The 12578-nt window shown below is 37.2% G+C and overlaps 2 pseudogenes; both read left to right on the top strand.

The window, feature by feature from the left end:
- Window positions 1-2903: 2903 nt before the first annotated feature.
- On the top strand, window positions 2904-8559 carry LOC109680722 (putative vomeronasal receptor-like protein 4; annotated as a pseudogene).
- A 3713-nt stretch (window positions 8560-12272) lies between these two features.
- On the top strand, window positions 12273-12372 carry LOC141426046 (U6 spliceosomal RNA; annotated as a pseudogene).
- The last annotated feature ends 206 nt before the right edge of the window (window positions 12373-12578 follow it).

The following is a 12578-nucleotide window of genomic DNA, read 5'->3' as shown; positions in this document are numbered from 1 at the left end:
CCACTTCAGGTTCTTCTATTAAAATAATAAACCCCTAATTAGATCTGAAACAATTTCTGAGCCAAACAATAGGTAGTAATTATGCAAAGAGAGGAAAACTTGTACTTTAGGAACTGAGATTCTGCAGAGGATTTCGTTCTCCTTGACAGGGTGATAACTGTGAGGATTGAAGTCTTCATGATACTTTATGGGAACCAAGAGCTATACAAGTTCTGAAGGTACAAATATGACATGAGAAGCCTCATCTCAGCAGAAGGACTAACCCAGAGCTTGTCTGCACCACAGTTCCTAAGGTAAGTATATCTGAAAATTCTTCGATTTACTCACATGTGCCATGTGAGTGTAAATGTTAATCTATTTTTGACTAAGGCAGGGAATTGATGAGATGGTCTATGAGCCTTCGGACTTTCTGTCCTCTTCTAATATCTAAGGGTATCTACCATAAGCAAGAAAAAAGGAGGGACCAATCCACAGATACACCACTAAAAATGCTCAAACATCTCTGTCCCTGTGTTCAAGAGCTCTAGGGTGGGTTTTCCAGCTTGTGTTCTTCCAAAAGTTAGAAAGATGTAAGAGCTTTTCTGGTTATTAGAGAAACTCTGTTTTTCTTTTTACTCAGCCTTCAATTTTACATGCTAATATAATACACAGCATTATCAGATTCCATAAAATTCATTCATCTAATTTTTGGTGCATTTCTATGTTTTCAATATTGGTTATCTTTTGGAAGAGGCTTTGAAATTTTAAAAAGGTGAAGTGAGTGCTGGAAAATAATGGGACTCACTAGAAAGATATGAAGAAAAAAGGAAAATGACATGTAAATTCATTGTAAGTTTTGAGAGCACTCATTTTTGTTTGTTTCTGTTTTGTTTTGCTTTGTTTGATACATGGTCTCATTGTATAGCTTAGGCTGGCATCCAACTCTCAATCATTCTGCCTTACCAACCCATGTGCTGGGATTACAGGCATTCACCACCATGCCCAGCATGTTTAGATATTTTTAAGAGCTTCCAGTCTCTGACAAATATTTAATCATTTAGTATTCTAGCTATATTAATTAGTTGTTCTCTTCTTGATACTAATGCTTGTTCCATAACTCATTATGTGCTTGACATTGGAATTGTGTACTGTTCCTTTAAGGCACTGACTCAGTCTTTAGTCTCCCATGTGTCAGGGGAGGAAGCAGAAATTATTGTATTCCTAAATTCATGTGACTACCTGCTACAAAATCCAGGTTCAAGTCTATATTCTCACAATTCATGCTGTCAAGAACCTTCAGGACAGAGAATGCTAAAGCAATTTTAAGTTGTACTAGGAGATAGAGACAGAAGGCTTATATAACTGCATTCCAAGTATATAGAATATATGCAAATCCTGTGGATTGATTTGAACATTCTGGTTTCTTTTATTCTGGAGAAACCCTCAAAGTTTGACTTAAGCTTGTGTGTGAGATATGCGTTTGGAGCTCTTGGATGTGAAACAGTAAAATTTTATCTAGGGTTGAAGTCTGAAAATCAGCTTAGACTGCTAAAGATCAAAGTAGCCCCATGATAACAAAGTTGGGGAAAAAAGTCACAAAATAAAATGGTCTAAAAATTTAAGTTTTATTGCAGATTCCCTCATCATATGAAACTATATAATACATAGTTAATCCCTCTCTAATCCACCTTTATAAATATCAACACATTCAGAACTGTTCCAGCCTTCCCTTAAAGGCCCCATAAATCACTCAATGGTAATTCAAACCTCTCCTGAAGACCTTCCTATGCTGGCATTCAAAGGTTCTTCTAGGAAACCCTCCCTGGCTGCTGGCAGTCAATTTTCTTATTTTTTCAGGCAACAGACTTCTTTCTGCTTGTTCTTGGCTGATTCAGTTTTAATTGTTGGATCCTAACTGAAAAGACTAGGCAGTTTGACTTGATACTGAGCCTTACAAAATGCTACTGAATATTTATAATCAATTAAACCACAAAACAGTTTGGGGTTAGAAAAGAAACAGGATTAGACAAGAAAGATATAAAACTTGGAAGCAAAAAACAAACATGCAAACTGTTATACTCACCAAAAAGAAAGATGGAAAGAAAAACTGAACAAACTAAGAGACAATATGGAAGTTGAAATGTGGCTACAACATTGGGAGACATTGAAGAAGTTGAATTAATAGGATATTACAGGTTTCTGTTTATGTATAGGAAGGCAAGCAGGTTAAGCACAAACTTCAGGCATTTGGAATTGAATGATGAGGATATGAAAGAAAGGAATATATCTTGGTTAGTAAACTTTTAGGTTCGCTTCACCCAGGCTGAGATTGAACATGAATGGAACACACTAGAATTTGAGCAACTAGGTTGGCTTTGCTACTATGAAGCTCAAAAAAAAAAAAAAACTGGGAAGAGAAATTAGAGTTTTGAATACTCATCTTCAGGATAGCATTTGAGATTTCAACAAATGACTCACAAAGAATGGAAAGAGAAAGTTAGATTTCTTTAGACAATCTGCACCATTATATATATACATGGCTATCCTTTATACACCAAAGAGGAGCTCAGACATGAAATATTTTTTGCACATACATCCCATCATTAGTGATACTTTGTTCAAAAGGTATTTGCTGGATCCATATTTTTCTATCTATGTAGGAAACAATGGTTTTGAATGTCTTCAAGGCAAAAATCTTTCCCTTTGTTACTGAACATGGCCTTGTGGGGAGCATCTCTGTTTTGTGAATTGTATGTTCAATTTTAGAGGAGGCACTGAGAAGAAATCTATGTACCTTATTCTGATTCATATGGCTTTTACAAATATGATAATGCTTTTTTCAAAAGAAACGCTGAAGATAACAACAGCTTTTGGCTTGAGAAACTTCCTAAATGATACAGGGCATAAGAAAGAGTGTCGTGTACATGAAGATGTCGTCCAGGGGCCTTTCAGTCTGCACCGGAGGTCTCTTCACACAGCTTCAGACAGTCACCAGCCCGAGCTTCAGAGTGGGGGAGAGTCAAGCTGAGGTCTGCATGACACATCCTTCCATTGTTGCTCTTGTTTTGGATTTTCAGTTCATTGATAAACATGAACTCACTCCATTCCATCTGAAATATCAGCATGAACCCATCACAAATTATGAAAATGACAACTTTTTATTTTCTACCAGAAATTCAGAAAATAAAATTGATTTTCCTCACTTTCGTGGTCTTAGATGACGCCACATTGCAAGATGTCATGGCCAAGACCAGGGGCTGAAGGTATTTCTTCTGCAAAAGCACCAGCATGCTCTCTAACTTCCAAATGCCAAGTCTCTGCAAAACGACCCCTGAGGTGAAAGCTGCCTGAAGTGTCCTGATGTTTTGCTCTCCTTTCTTTTATTGCTCAGATTGTCATTTCTTATTTTAACTTTCTACTAAGAAAGTTAAACTTTAAATTTCTCCAGAATTTCTGACTCATTATTATGAATTCTCAGCATGGTTGTCCTGATTCACAGAGATGGACATCTGGCTGAATGTTGAAGAGCTCAGTATAAGTGAATGACATTAAGAAAATGTGTTTCATTCAATTTTTAGTAAGTAAGATTGAAAGAACTCTTAGTTTGTTATTCTTTGTGTAGAACAAAATCACATTAAGTAGCTTAAACATGCAAGGTTTATTGTCAGACAACAATTTTGGTAACATGCAGGATCAGGCTGTCCTAGATATCATAGACCACTCAAGTGATACAGAAATCTTATTCTCCACTCTGCCACCCTAATGAAGTGAAGTTAATTCTAAATTTCTGAGACTCGATTTCAATATTGTAATCTAGTAGCAGGCTAATCACTTCATAAATTTTATCAAAATTATTAATGCATCTATACTTTTTTACCTAAAAAATTTCATTTTTACAACCTGATCCTACAGATATACTTTCTCTTTCAGAATTACAATAGGAAACACACAAAGTAATATTCATTATGTCATAAAAACAACTCATCTTAAATACTGGCAAAGGGAACCCTTTTTTAGTTAATTGAAAATATCGATACCCATTCACAGAAAAGGATTTTATGAAATTAGAAGACAAAGTGAGTCCAGCATGCGCTCACTTGGAATGATATGCCATGCGTAGTTTTAGTAAGTAGGACACCAATGCCAGAGTAAAGGGATTCAAAATGGAGTAAAACGTATGCAATTTGGTTTTATCCCACCTCCAGAAACCTCTTTCTTGGTCTGTGGGGGGCCCTTGTGCAAGAGTGTGCCTGAAGCTCTGTGCCAGAAGCTGGTCTTCTGAGACTCCAGTCTGAATGACATTCAGACCTGCGAGTTTGGAAGCACTTTCTCTACACTCTTCCCATAGCATTTGTGTATTTTCCCTTCAATCCAGTGAGATTTTCAATTTAAGCTTTGGTTTTATTTAGGGGGTTCTTCAGATTTTTAAAGTTAGGGCATTCTTTTTTAAATTTTATTTTATCATTTTTACATTTACCTTCATGTATATACATTATTTGGGGCACCTCCCCCCACTTGCAGGCAGAAACTGTTCTGAAAGTTAGGGCATTGTTTGCTTTTTATTCTGATATTGCTTATTTTGAATTTTCCCACTCCTGGATACAAAATATAATACAGTCTATAATTTTTTTGTGTGGTACTGGGGCTTGAACTCAGGGCCTACACCTTGAGCCATTCCACAATCACTTTTTGTGATGGTTTTTTTTCAAGATAGGGTCTCGCGAACTATCTGTCTGGGCTGGCTTGGAACCACAATACTCCTGATCTCTGCTTCCTAGCTGAGATTATAGGGGTGAGCCACCAGTGCCCGCAGAGTCTATAATTTGAGAAAATTGGGACAAAGCAACAGATACAAGAACACATAACAATAGCAATTGCTTTTAGAAAATGATTCTTTAATAGTTGCTGCTGACATGCATAAGCACTATATACTTCAGCTCACTGAATCAGCATGATATACCCATACAGTAAAAGCATCACACCTAGTTTGTAGATAGGAACACTGCACCATAGAGAGGCCATCCAATATGTTCAATGCCATGCATGTAGGAATTGGGAAAGCCATGATGTGAAATCTATAGTGGTTGATTGCAAACCTTATCCTTGTGAATCCTAATCTTTATACTTCTCAAATTTAATAACACCAATCAATCATCTAAAATGTGTATATCCTGCATCACCACTTGCTACAGAACACTGTGACTTGAGTAGATTCACAAAGACTTCATTTTGCTCATCCTTACATGCTGGAGGTAAAATAATCATCCAGTCTTGTTAAATTAGAAACACAAATGTCTCTTTTTAACAGTATTCAGAATAGATGTAAATGTGTGGCTTTTCCAGCCCAGGTGTGACACTCTTCAGGAAAACAAAGACAGTTTCCTTTATTCCAAGGTGGGTTATTGATGTCTCAAAGAGAAATATATTTGAAAAAATAATTGAACCATAAGTAAGTCAGTACAGAAATATGGCAAGTGAAAATTAAGCATAATTTCTAAGTCTATTTAAGGATAGTCTGTGTTATTCATTGGATCTGTGGAAGCCTAGATGCTCAACTCATTTCTACATGTGAGGAGAGACTAAATAACCCACTGAATGTATCATCCAAAGTGGATTGAATTTCCCAGGCCATTCATTTGGGCATTTATAAAAACCAAGAGACCAATTCAAGTATCTCCCCAAATTAGCCTATGGGGCTATCTCAATTTAATGTGAAGTTCTATAATCATAAGCCTCATTCAGAAATTCATTCATAAATTATTTTTTCAGCACTTAATATTAGGTATATGTTAGATACTAAACAGAAAGACATCATTTCTCTGGTGTTCTCACTATCAAGTGGAGGAAGGGAGCAGATACACAGGCAGCACAGCTTGGTGAATTCAGGAAATGTGTGTGAGACCAAATTCTACTTTGATTTGTGATGGATGCACAGCAATTAGTTATAAAGGGTAGTGGTTGGGATAAAGACTTGCAGATATTATGCATATTCTCATTGCAAAGTGAGTGCCAGTATTACAGTTTTTGGGGGGGAGAGTTGAAATTAATTCAAAAATAACTTAAATAAGAAGGAGAGGGTGCCAAATTGTGGAGGACAAGTATTGTTAAGGTTGTCATTTGACTTAAAAAAATTGTTAGCATATAATAGTTGTAAGGGGGTCACATTCTGATATTTACATATGTGCTTACAATGTATGTTAGATTTACCCCCTCCATTGGTTTTCCTCCCCTCACCCTTTTCTTCAATTTCAACACGTTTCATGCTTGTATTTTCACATAGGAATACATCCATCATATTAAGAAGTAAAGTAAAATGAATAGATTTGTGTTTTGAAAGATCACTTAGACTATAATATAGAAGGACAAGAACTGAAAAGGGCCATCATTTATGAAGTTGTTACACAAATCACAACATGAAATACAGAGTGTCTTGATACACTGAGTGGGACATTTCTGATTGAGAAAAAGCACTAGAATTGATAACACTTAAAACACAGAATCAGTAAGTAATGTCTTTGGTTGGAGTCCACGGGACAAGAGCCTCAGTGGCAAGCTATTTTCGCTGATGTTTTATTAGGAGAGAGCCCCCAGAAAAAATTGGATAGCAACAAAATGGTAAGTGGGAGGAAAAAAATCAGCTTCAATCTGATCCCAACTATGTAGAAATTGGGATCACAAATTTAAATATAGTGTTAGTCTCACCTTGAGGCAATGGGGCTGCACTTTCTTTTCTTCCTTTTTTTTTTTTTGGACTGGGGTTTGAGTAGACCTTGCACTCAGTAGGCAGGTGTTTGACCACTTGACCTACAACCCCAGCCCTTTTTTTTATTTAATTATTTTTCAGGTAGGTTCTTGCTTTTTGCTGGAAGCTAGACTCTGACTGCCATCCTCTTACCTACAGCCACCAGCATATCTGGAAAGGCAAATGTGTGCTACCACATTCAGCTTGTTTTTTTGAGATGAGGTCTTGGTAGCTTTTAGCCTGAGTTGGTCTCAAACAGAGATTTTTCTAATCTCCATCTCTTGAGTAGCTGGGATTGCAGGTATGAACCACGGTGCCCAGTTACGGGTTATACTTTTCTACTCCCGTACTAAACTACCTGTGTTTTACTTTGGCCAGGGTCGGGGTTGAGGAGTATGCCACACAACCTCCCCCAGGAAGCTTTGTTTGGACTTGTGCCATGTTTTAGAGAAGATACAATTCTTTACTAATTCAGTACTCATTTCAGGAATGAGTGTGCATAGCATAGTAAGGAGCATCTAGGTGGAACACCAAGACACTTCAGTAGCATGAGGTTTATTGGGTGTGAACAGTGAAAAGAAGGAGGCATCTAAGCTAACTCAGGACCATGGCTCATGAACTGAGTGAATTATATTGTACTTTTCTTAGTTTTATCTATGAAGAAAATCATTACAAAAATTTCAGACTTGAGGGATATAAAGAAAGGTCTTCTAGAAATACATGGGGATGCATTAGTATGGAATTTATGATAAATTATATTTATCATAACTTTCATGTCAGTGGTGGGGAGACATAAATAAAAGCAAAGAGTGTTGTGTGTATTTACATATACGAGAAACTGTTCTTTTCTCTAAAAAAGAGAAAATTCAGAGACCTGAAATTTGTCATCTATATGTGTGTTTCTTAAAATGTATTTCCTAGTTCTGAGCAATAAGTCTAGAGGTGAACTGGAGTAACATCATCTGGAGAATAATCTTCCTTTCTTTTACTGGACCTAGAATTGTGGGGGACATCTTTATATTTGTGATACATGTATACACTTTTGTCATGGGTCCTGGGAGAAAACCCATAGACCTTACACTCATCCACTTGGCTTTTTCAAATACAATCATTATCTGTACCACAGGAGTCAGAGATATAGCCACAGTTTTTTATTTCAGAAACTTCATAGGTAATGTTGCTTATAAAACTTTGATTTACCTGGGAAGGGTATCTCAGGGCCTTTCCATTTGTACCACCTGTCTCCTCAGCATGGTCCGAGCTGTCATCATCAGTCCCAGCACCACCCTACGGAGAAAACTCAAGCCACAGACTGCATGGCAAGCTCTACCTTATCACCTCCTTTTTAGATCTTTAATTCTCTGAATAGCTCCAACTTGCTCTAGTATATCACAGCAGTCAGTAGCATGAATATACCTGAAATTAGAATGCATATTGGATATTGCTATATGCTACCATCTAGGCAAGTCATTAGGTGGCTTTTTCTCTGTCTCATGGCTCTCTGGGATATCATCTTTCAGAGTCTTATGGGCCGGAGCAGTGGGTACATGGCTTTCCATCTGCATAAACATCACAAATGTGCCTTCTATCTTCATAGTTCCAAAGTTCCAAGCAACTCCAGCCTGCAATTTCAATTAGTCAGAGCTACTCTAACTGTTATTCTCCTGACCTGTTTCCTTTTCTTCTATTGGTCAGATTTCATTTTGTCCTTCTATACAGGTTTCATCATGATGGATGATTCTACAGTAATAAATATTAAAATCTTTCTAGTAATTGGTTATGTCAATATCAGCCCTTTTGTCCTGATCATCAGGAATGTTTGTGTTGCTAAATACTAGAGTGTCATTGAGAAATGCAGAAATTGCTTTCTATATCCCTTCCTCCATAAACTAAAAGTCTGCCCTTAAGAAATCCTTTCTCCTAATGTTTTAATATATCAGAACATTCAAATCATTCAGCCTTACTTTAATAGATTTACTTTCATTTTTAAGAAATCTTGTCCTAGGCAATCTAAAACCGGCTCAGTGGTTCCAGGAAGTTGGCAAGAGAGATTCTTACCAGTCTCCCATTCTAACACTCCTATCATGTGGCATTTAGTTTCTTGCTTGCATGGGGTAAAATAACTGCTTTGACTTTGTTGCCAGCAATCCATATTTTATTTTACCAAGCCTGAGCTTTTAATCAAGCAGGAACCTCCAACTATTTCCTACCTTCATGATCATTCAAATGGACTTCAATGTTTATATCTCTAGGAAGTTACTGTGTCCAAGGAAGAATGAGCCTACAAACAAAATTGGGAAGAAGAGTGTCAGGAAATATCCTTAATCTGAGTTTGTCTTACAGGACAAGGTGGGATGATCAGTGAGAGATGCTAACTCACTGCAGCATAAGGTATTTGGGAGGCAATTGCTTGGTGTTAATCAGTTCCAAAACCACAAAGGATACTGGTAAACATGAACACTATGAGCCAATTCCAAATACATCAAATACCATGAAGTGTGGCCACCAAATACATAAGTACAGTGGGAAAGGTTCTCCTTCAAAAGATGCTGTCCTGTGTTTGAAAACAATGCTACAGGTGAGGCTTAATGCATACAGTGGCATCAGTCACGGACATGGTGATGAATAAGTATCATGAGATAATATTGGTTATACCTCTGCAGCACCCAGCCTCCACTTCTGATCACAGTCTTTACATGGCTTATCCAATTACATCCTAAGTTTTTGCCCAGGGTTAGTGTCCAGGGATCCAACTACAGATCTTACTAGGACTAGCTGTCATGAAGGCAAGGAGCATACTCTGCTTGCTGAAACTAATATGACCACTTCCTTTTTTTTTTTTCTGTTGATTTTCTAGGATTTTTTTTTAGGATTATTTTTTTTATTGTTTTATTATTCATATGTGCATACAACGCTTGGGTCATTTCTCCCCCCTGCCCCCACCCCCTCCCTTACCACCCACTCGGCCCCCTTCCTCTCCCCCCACCCCCTCAATACCCAGCAGAAACTATTTTGCCCTTTTTCTAATTTTGTTGTAGAGAGAGTATAAGCAATAATAGGAAGGAACAAGGGTTTTTGCTGGTTGAGATAAGGATAGCTATACAGGGAGTTGACTCACATTAATTTCCTGTGCGTGTGTGTTACCTTCTAGGTTAATTCTTTTTGATCTCACCTTTTCTCTAGTTCCTGGTCCCCTTTTCCTATTGGCCTCAGTTGCTTTTATGGTATCTGCTTTCGTTTCTCTGTGTTAAGGGCAACAAATGCTAGCTAATTTTTTAGGTGTGATGTGACCACTTCCTTCTAAGGAAATTGCAGACTCTAAGGAAACTCCCACTGCTTCAGGCATTTACAGCAGTGTGGATGAGCAAGATTCTATCTGCTGGTCGGTTCAGAAGATGTTCCTTTCCTCTCTGCCTGGTGCTTCTTTCTGCATAGATGGACACTTGCTATCTGCTTGCAGGAAGCCAGTAGGAGTAGTTCTGGAAGGAACCCGAAGTCCCTTCAAGTGGTGTTTACCACATCCTTGACCGTCTGCAGACTCCTATTCTCATCTAACAAGTGTTATAAACTGAAGGACATAGTTATTGAAGGGAGTGGTACTGCCCTGCATTTTCTGTAGCTACAAAGCAGTGCACAGAATCAGGATCAAGGGCTGTATTTGTTTCATAAGCAATGCTCTCTTGTCATGAGAGTTGAAATTAGGAGAAATCAATGCAAGAAGCTTGGGAATGGGTCCCCTAAATTCTAGCAGTCTTTATGCTAAATTAAACCCGAATTTTCAAAAATGTTTAACTGAGTTAAAGAACTTGTGCTCTTGTGTTTATCTTAGAGTAGGGGACAAGGACCTATACATGGATGTGTGTGAGTTGTTTGTTTACACAGAGTATTGAGGTCTTTCTTTTGAGTGGGCAAGGTGAGTAAGAGTGGGAGATTAGGCAGAATTAGCCAACCTTTCTACAAAGAGTAGCTTATTTTCTTTGTTGTTTAATTTGTATTAAAAAAAATACAATGGAAACAAATAATGGGGAAGGTGGGGGTAGCTGAAGGAATCCTTATTTAATATTGGTAGAAATGTGAATTAGCATAGTCATTGTGGAAATCAGTATGAAACTTCTTTAAAATTAAAAATGCCTACATCATTCTGTGCATGTACCCAAAAGAATCAATGTCAGTTTGCTATAGAGATACTTGAAAACCCATGTTTATCATGGCACTACTCACACTAGCCAGATTATGGAATCAGCTTGCATGCCCATCAATGGATAAATGGATTTTTAAAAGTGTAGTATATGCCCACAATGTAGTTAGACTCAGACATAAAGAGGAATGAAAATATGTCATTTGCTGGAAAATGGATGGAACTAAGCCAGTCCCACAAAGACAAGTTGCATGTTTCTCTCATTTGTCAAAACTAGGGAAAACAAACCAAACAAAACAACATCATGATAGTAAAAGGGGGACTTCAACATCCTTAGCCATGAGGGAAAGGCAAATCAAAACATCATTGAGGTTCCATTTACCCCAGTCAGAATGGTGTTCATTAAGAAAACAAACACAATGAATGCCGGTAAGGATGCAGGGAAAAAGGAACCCTCCTACACTGTTGGTAGGAATGTAAACTAGTACAACCACTATGGACATCAGTGTTCGTTAAAATGCTAAAAGCAGACCTAACTTGTGGCCCTGTTATTACCACTCTTGGGTATATATCTAAAAGACTATAAATCCAAACATTAAGGATGCCTACACACATATGTTTATTTCAGCACTATTTACAACAATCAAGTTGTGGAAATCAGCCTAGGTGCCCAACAATTGATGAATGGATAAAGAAAATGTAGTATATATGCAATACAATGGAGTATTATTTAGCCATAAAGAAGAATGAAATTTTGCCATTTGAAAGAAAATCAATGGAACTAGAGATCATTATATTGAGTAAAATAAGCCAAGCTCAAAAAGCCAAATATTGTTCATTTTACTCACTTGCAGAATCTGGGTCTAAGATGATAAAAATAAAAAAAGCCTGGAGGTATGGCTTAAGTGGTAGACTGCCTGCCTAGCAAGCACAAAGCCCTGAGTTCAAGCCCCAGGATCGCCACTACAGACAAATAAAATGATTTTAAAAAATAATAATGAGTGCAAAGGGAAACTTTTAGTAGGGTGGATAAATAAGAGGCTGAGGGAGAAATGGAGAAGGTACTGGGAGGCAAAGAGGAACAAAACATATAACATACATGTACAGAGATAGCATAATGAATTCCACCAGTGTTTTAAAGGGGGAGGGGCTAAGAAAATATCACAGAGGGGTGAACTTGTTCAAAATACAGTGTATATGCATTGATGGAATTTTCATGTGAAACCGCTTTGTATTATTAATAAACAATTTTTTTAAATTTTTGATGTTTTGAATAATATTTCAATGAATGTGGCAGTACAGATATCACAAAGAGATTCTAATATTCTTTCATTCAGTTGTATACTCTGAAAGGATGGCTCAATTATATTGTAGTTCTATTTTTAAATTTTTAGGAACTGTAAGAGACATACTGTGCTTGCTTCAGCAGCACATATACTAAAAGTGAAACGATACAGAGAAGATCAGCATGGCCCATGCATGAGGATGACTTTGTGAAGCACTCTATATTTTTGATAAAAGCCTGAAGAAACTAGGAATAGAAGGAATGTTCCTCAACATAATAAAGACTATATATGACAAATTTATAGCCAATATTATACTAAATGGAGAACAACTGAAACTATTCCTGCTAAAGTCAGGAATGAAACCAGAATGCCCACTTTTCCCATTCCTATAAAATGTAGTTTTGGAATTCCTAGCCAGAGCAATAAGATAAGA

The sequence above is a fragment of the Castor canadensis genome, chromosome 8 (assembly GCF_047511655.1).
Source record: "Castor canadensis chromosome 8, mCasCan1.hap1v2, whole genome shotgun sequence".
Taxonomy (NCBI): Eukaryota; Metazoa; Chordata; class Mammalia; order Rodentia; family Castoridae; genus Castor; species Castor canadensis.
Note: the sequence above shows the minus strand (reverse complement) of the source record. Positions and strands in the feature narration are given on the sequence as shown.